At 38.5% G+C, this 7,953-nt stretch overlaps 1 long non-coding RNA gene across 2 annotated transcripts; it reads right to left on the bottom strand.

Moving 5' to 3' along the window:
* Nucleotides 1-3,627: 3,627 nt before the first annotated feature.
* LOC113347362 lies at nucleotides 3,628-6,369 on the bottom strand. Of its 2 annotated transcripts, XR_003358932.1 has the most exons (4): nucleotides 6,232-6,369; nucleotides 5,315-6,114; nucleotides 4,079-5,227; nucleotides 3,628-3,925 (listed from the first exon to the last, which is right to left on the bottom strand). It is a non-coding gene; the product is annotated as an uncharacterized LOC113347362 (long non-coding RNA). The 2 variants fall into 2 exon arrangements; XR_003358931.1 differs by having other exon boundaries at nucleotides 4,079-6,114.
* Nucleotides 6,370-7,953: the final 1,584 nt, after the last annotated feature.

The raw sequence follows: 7,953 nt of genomic DNA, 5'->3' as shown, positions 1-7,953 counted from the left end.
GGATTATAGCGGTATGGCCATCCTGTCAAGGTCATAATAGTAAAACCATTTCGTACAATCTCGTTTAAATTTTAAAATTGATCCAATTTTTTAATTTAATTACAGATTTCAAAATAGAAGTATTGAAATTTTATTTTTATTTTATCAAAAATTGAAGAACTCGCGTTTCTGGAACAAAAGAAAAATAAGATGTTTAAAAGAAATTGGAAATCTTTTGAAAAGCTTTTTGTGAATTTTGTTTCTAATAATCAGAATTTTAAAAAGATATTTAAAAAAGAATAATCTAATGAATTGACTAGTCAACCACTTAACTTGTACTGAAACATGACGCTGGACACTTTTAGGACCTTTTGGTGTTAATGTCATCAAATGAAACCTAAAAATAAAATAACTCATCCATTTTTCATGCATATTTTCATATCCTCGGGATGATGAAGTTTCTTGCTCCACCTTATCTGATTGTGGTTCTCCAGTGGTTTCTTTTTTCCTCGATGAATAAATTAGTTGACAAAAAGTCAAGTCAATAGTGGACATTGATTCCGCATGTTTTACTCTTGGCTAGCTCGGATAGTTCATAAAAGAAATAACTCTTGGTTGGAAAATGTTAGACTAAATCCTATTCGATCTGTTTCATAAGAGTTGAGCTATTCATTTTAAAAAATTTGTTTCATAAAAGTTGAAATTTGTCATTAAACAATGTAATATTTCTAAATTTTGTATAATTTAATACTCATGTCTGTACTCATTAATGCTTTTCAATAATATAAAGTTTACGAATATCCGTGTCTAAATGGAGAGGTATGTCTATGTAAATTTTATTATTTTACTCGATCAAAGTATCGACGAGATCTTCAGAACTGGTTTTAGATTTGAAGACAACTTGTGATCATCCATTGCTAACGTACTCCGATCTGTGCATGATCGATCATAAGTGGATTCAAGTTATGTGTGCTGGTACAATTGAAGATTTTGAAGACAAAATGATTTTTCTGATTGGTTTTCGTATCTCGTAATTTTCGTGCACACATCTTGATCTACTGGAATCCAACTAGATCTTGTTTATCTATGATAGAATTGTATAACTAGTTGTATAAGATCGAAATCACTTTGTAGTTCTCTTTGAGATCTATTTAGCTTGATTGCAAATCTTGATTTAATTACTTTGGTAATAAGATTTGTATTGATGTAACTAGACAAAGGAGTTTACTAGTTTAAACAAAAGAGGCTTTGTCAACGACTCAACATATCTTTATCTTAAAAATTGAATAGAGTGGTTACTAAGCAACTTTGTTCCTTTACTGTTTAGAATTCGATCAAAAGGAGTTGAGTACATAAAACTTTACACTGGTAAAGCAACCCTAGATAGTGATTTCTATCTTGGGATTCACGTGCTTTGACCCGAAGGTTGTAGGCGCAGGAATACTCAGGGAACTAAGTAACTAGGGGTAGATAACTTGGTCTCAACTATACGAAGTTGGATTTGTTCTTTGTATAACAATTTAATTTTGAGAGTATTCGAAACTGGACTAGTGTTGATGGTGGTTTTTAGCTTAGGGTTAAAATCGTAAAACCGCAATCTGACATGACATCACTATGACCATTAGCGCATCTATTAAATCAATCAGCATGCCTATGTAAGAATTACCAGGGTACCTTTTTTTATATACATGTGTCATGATCCACGGAAGAACCCTAAGCATTGACCGACATCATCTATGCCAAACCCTAATTCTCATGCCACCGTGCCAATGGCAAACCATGCCAGCCACACCACCGTGCCAATGGCGAACCATGCCAACCACGTCTCCGCGCCAAGGCATGCCAACATTGCCAGCCGCAACACATGTGCCAATGGCATGCCGTGCCATCCACATTTCCGCGTCAAGGCATGCCAACCATGTCAGTCGCGCCACCGTGCTAATGGAAAACCATGCCAGCCACGTCTCCGCGCCAAGGCATGCCAACCATGCCAGCCACACCACCGTGCCAATGGCAAACCATGCCAGCCACGTCCCCGCGCCAAGGCATGCCAACCATGCCGGCCGCACTACCGTGCCAATGGCAAGCCATGCCAGCCACGTCTCCGCGCCAAGGCATGCCAACCATGCCATCTGTACCACCGTGCCAATGGCATGTCGTGCCAGCCACATCCCTGTGCCAAGGCATGCCAACCATGCCAGCCGCACCACCGTGCCAATGGCAAACCATGCCAGCCACGCCTCCGCGCCAAGGCATGCCAGCCATGCCAGCCGCACCGCCGCGCCAAGGCATGCCAACCATGCCAGCTGCACCACCGTGCCAATGGTAAACCATGCCAGCCACACCACCGTGCCAATGGCAAACCATTCCAGCCACGTCTCCGCACCAAGGCATGACAACCATGCCACCCGCACCACATGTGCCAATGGCATGTCGTGCCATCCACATCTCCGCGCCAAGGCATGCCAACCATGCCAGTCGCGCCACCGTGCCAATAGCAAACCATGCCAGCCACGATTCCATGCCAAAGACATGCCGGACTCGCTATATGCCGCTGGATGGCAAAACGAAGGGTTGCAACAATCAACCGCCACCTTCCATCTGAGACGCAGATCTTAGCCATCCAAGGTCGCCAGCTAACGCGTGGTAACCTTTGACCCAACGCCAAGCCCTGATTTTGGCCGCACCCAAAACTAATGCCAAACCCTAGTTTTTGACCGCGCCTAACTATGCCAAAATCCTAGCTTGGTCACGTTTCCATGCCAAAGCCATGCCGGTCCCGCTACATGCCGCTGGCTGCCAAAACGAAGGGTTGCAATGATCAACGACCACTCTTCCATCTGAGAAGCAGATCTTAGCCGTCCAAGGTCGCCAGCTAACGCGTGGTAACCTTTGGCCCAACGCCAAGCCCTAATTTTGGCCGCGCCCAAAACTAATGCCAAACCCTAGTTTTTGGCCGCGCCTAACTATGCCAAAATCCTAGCTTGGCCACGTTTCCATGTCAAAGCCATGCCGACCCCGCTACGTGTCGATGACTGCCAAAACGAAGGGTTGCACCAATCAACGGACACCCCTCCATCTAAGATGCAGATCTCAACCGTCCAAGTTCGCCTCCCAAGGTATCACTACACCAAATTCTGCGATTAGAAACAGAACTGAGCCGTTACTAAAAAAATTGTAACGGCTGTTTCCTGTTTCAAAAAGGGGTGTTACAATTTTGTTGTAACGGCAATGGAGCCGATACGAATTTTGAGTTGTAACGGCTTTTGTAACAGTCTGAAACCGTTACTACGTGGCGAGTCGTAACAGACAAAACCCGTTACAAAATATTTGTAACCTGACAGTCCTAACCCCTACAAGCCGTTACGATATTTTTTTTAACAACAAAAAAATTACTGCCAGTCAATATTGACCTGGTCAAAATTAGTCAATTCTGACCAATTTCGACCAGGCTAATATTTCCCGGCAGTACATTTTGTGCCGGAAATACAAATAACCTGCATTCATTCCGTTCCACCACATTCAACAATAGTTCTTCATTCAATTCATATCAATATTCATTCTATTCATACCACATTTAATTTTAATCAATCAATTCATATAAAAAGAGAACATCTATTCTTCTAAGTACAAATTTTTTTTTCATCATCAAATTCCGAGGGAAAACATAGAAACTTCCTAACTTCAGTTCCTTCTCACTTAGGTCAGTATAAGTTCAGCTCAAAAACTACATACAACTTACTCACATACTCAAAACTTGCAGATAGTTACCAAGCATTCTTGTAACTATCTGCATAGAAAACTTCTTAAGTTCCTAAGTTCACAAATTTGTGTAAGTCACTATGAGCAGATACTATTTAGAAACTTACAAAGCTAACAGGATCTTCATCTTTTTTCTAGCATTGTGGAGACATACTAGCATTGTAACCCACATTCTTTCTTCCAACTGCAAAATCATAACAAACCTAAAGTCAGAAAACCAAACAAACATCATATGAACCCAATAAACAAACAAAAATAACATGGGAACTAAAGTTTCATCTTCTACTCAAAGAAAAAATGGTTAGGCCAAATATATAATAGGAAGAAGACTACATACATTGAAATCCATGTATGAATCACTCATAGAAAGCCACTGATAATGTTATGCAGTATAGTATGTCGAAGGCATCATCATTTTCTGTTATAACCCAAAGTAATGAAGTAGGATTGGAGAAAAATAAACTTCTCAAATTCATTTTTAGATGTTCACACCGGGATGTTCAGTGAATGAGTAGAGGATCCAAAAACTACGCAACAAACTTTCTCATTAAAGTTATGGAACTAAGATCCAATACCCGCTTCACTGCCATGGCTAGGACTTTCAGTTCCTATAAAATGATCAGGACTTGAAAATATTTTAGAAACTTCAGTTTGAATTCAATCATCAGTTTGGTTCATATGGTCCCTGCACTTGGAATTCCTTCTAACTGTATCTTTAAGTGATACCTCCATTTTTGCAACATTGAGTGCAAATGTGATTCCCCAATTCCATGTATGTTGAGATATAAAAGAAAATCGAAGGCCTGCATATGAGACTGCGATGAACTTCTTAAGCACCACCATGAAATATTTTAGAAACTTCAGTTTGAATTCAATCATCAGCTGGGTTCACATGGTCCCTGCATTTGGAATTCCTTCTAACTGCATCTCTAAGTGATACCTCCATTTTTGTAACATTGAGTGCAAATGTGATTCCCCAATTTCATGTATTTCGAGATATAAAAGAATATCGAAGGCTTGCATATGAGATTGCGATGAATTTCTAAAGCACCACCATGAACAGGTTAAAAGAAATGCACAAAAGAGTTGTGCTATATGTAAGAAAAGATATTTTATCCGCGATCTACTGGGAATCCAACTAAATGTTAAATACCCAACTAAATGTTAAATACCCATTTCAAATGACATTCCTAGACTCCAAAACCCTCTACTGGGAAGGCTGTTAACAGCCAAAATTTGTGAATCATTTCGTGATAGATTAATACCTCCTCTTCTGTGTCGATAAGCCTCCAGCAGCCACCTTGAGATTCGTAGAAGATCGTACCAGTATCAGAAAAATTTCTAGTAGCAGGTGTGACAAACTTCCAGTAACCAATTATGCTTACGACATTGACCAAAGGGGCAAAGACCTGTATACATACATCTCTTCTCCTTTGCTTCGACAGGCTCAAAAATATCTTCCCAAATACTGATTGCATTGCAGTAACTAAAGAAGTAAGAAATTATGTAATTAGAACAAATTTAAAAATCAATTAATAATATTTGACTGTAAGAAATCAAATCTAACATGTACCCTTATACCACAATCAACAACACAGCCGTATACAAATTCACCCTTGCAGACCACACCAGCTCCAGTATAAAACCATCATTTGCCCTATAACTTGTACCACTTCCAGCACCTTTAGGGAGAGAACTACTTCAATAGGTCAGTGAGAATTTGATTTGGTCAGCTGAAATACAACCCAAACTTCTTCAATTCGAACACCCCAACACAGCCACCAGAACCCATATATTCATTCACATAAACCTGGATAGCAGCACTTGTCTCTTCCCTGCAATATCCAACCAGAGATGATCCAAAACGCACCACAAATCAAACCACTTTGCTGGCAGATTCCAAGTCCATTACACACCTAATGTTCTTGGTTGTATTAATTGCCAGGAAACCTTCTTAATCTGCCAAGAACAACCACAAGAACTAAGCCACAGAACCCATGGCAACACCTAATACAACTGTTGGTTACAACAACAACTATTGATGAAGAATTGATGGTTCAGGCATTATTACAAACACTTGATATTCGTTCTCTGAGCTGGTGATGGATATAACTCTGTCGCATATGTTTCTTGCTCATCGATTTGGATTGAAAACAAACCTTCCCAAGCATACAACGGCTCATATTACTCATCAATCTCACAAAACCCATCTCGAACATTTACCAAATCAACCAAAGCTAACTACTTGTTGAACCCATATGTTTGTACGATAGACAATCATACTGCACAAAGTTATGAGAAAACTTACAATAGTTTTAGGGCCTGAGTGGATGAGAGAATTTACAATATAATGAGTGAGGGATTTCATAATTTCTGCAACAAACAAAATAAAAGAGTTTAGTCAATTATATATGAGAACCAAGGACAAAGAAAATTAGGGATCAGAAAAGATAAAAGGGAGAGAACAAGATCATAAACTCATAACCCTACTGATTCATGGTGTGTAGATTTTGTATTCACCGGAGAAGAAAAGCGGAAAAAAACACTTCGAAAAATCCAGAGTTGTTTTCATCTCTCAATTTCTTGGAAAACAGCAGCTTCAGGTGATCATATAGCAGCAGCCGCTGCTTTTTCTTTGTTTCTCAATTTTTGAGAGATTCGAATTAAATTATCATCAATTGGATTTGGACGGAAGTATTGTCTACCTAACTGGCGTTAGTAACGTCCAGTTAAGTATTTGCTGTAAACTAAGTGTAAGTAATTAGTTAGGTGTAAATCTCCACATAAGTGTTGTATATCCACGTTTTTGCTAACAGTATTATAAACGGTCAGTTAAATACATGGTATAAATAGAGTGTAATTCAAGTTTTAATGCTTTCACCAATAGAGTTCCGCCAAGTGTCCTCACCAGGTTTACTGATGCCTAAAGCTTTTATCTAATTTAATTTGAGGGGCGTGTCACACTCACCGTACGACGTGGGGGCTCATATGACTTAGCATTTTAAAGGAGGGGAGATATCCATCATTGGTTATATAATCTAAACTCTCATTTCAATCACTGAAACATTCTTAGAGGACGTTATATAGTTGTTATTCACAAACCATTTTTCGTCAAAGCAATTTTCAAAGTGACTGAAACATAACATGACTTTCGTCACTAGGTAAAGATGAACTTGGCCAAAGCGAAAACTTACCAACACATATTTCGAGAAATAGATAAGCGAGTTAAACTCGGCTCGAAATAGCAAATGTGTATAATCAAAGTCTATATAGCAAAACGACTTTTGTCTCAAGATAGGAGATAGAGTAGATAGACTTTTGAGTGATAGATAAGTTCAAGTCTCCACATACCTTTTTGTCGATGAAGTTTCACCAGTTCGTTGAGTAGTTCTTCGTCTTGTATGATGATCTGTCATGGAGTTCTTGAGCTCAACTACACTTTCTATCCTAGTCCGAAACTTAGCTATAGTAGACTAGAAATCAAGACTTATAATGATCACTAACATTGACAAACATGCTTGAGATAGCAACACATGCGAGTTCGACCGAGCAATGCTCTAACATTATATAGTTGTATTGATACCTGACATTAGAGATGCTAAAAATAACACGATCTTAATATAAAATAGATTGCCAACCCTAAATATTGCAAAGCATGTAAAGTGCTTCCCATCAAAGAAGTAATCAAGAAAATGCACTGGTATATCTTTATTAAGAATCATAAACTTGCATTAGGAATCAAGCGGCCAACTCAAGTTCTCTTCCAGGCTCCAAGTCCATATAGTTAAATGCAAAATCATACTCATTATATGGTTCTATCAATACCTGATATTAGAGACACTAAAAGAACACACGATATATAACATAAAAATAGCTTGCAAATTCTAAATAGTGCAAAACAGATGAAGTACTTCCAGTCAAAGAAATTGTAATCAAGGAAATGTACTAATATCCTATTATGACCCCGCTTGAATACCCTTGATTGTTTCTTTAACCGTAAGGATCGCCTACTAATAAGTGGAGTATTTTTATTGGCAAACAGAATTTAAATTGGTTATGAATTGTCACCATTTTTTTTTCCTATTTATGACTCATACTGGTCAGAATTGTATTTATTGTTAATATAAAATATATTTTAAACTCTAAATATTGCAAAGCATATAAATGAAGTGCTTCTCGTCGAAGATGATGTAATCAAGGAAATTTACCGAT

The sequence above is a fragment of the Papaver somniferum genome, chromosome 2, assembly GCF_003573695.1.
Source record: "Papaver somniferum cultivar HN1 chromosome 2, ASM357369v1, whole genome shotgun sequence".
Classification (NCBI taxonomy): Eukaryota; Viridiplantae; Streptophyta; class Magnoliopsida; order Ranunculales; family Papaveraceae; genus Papaver; species Papaver somniferum.
This window is presented reverse-complemented; position numbering and strand designations above follow the sequence as displayed.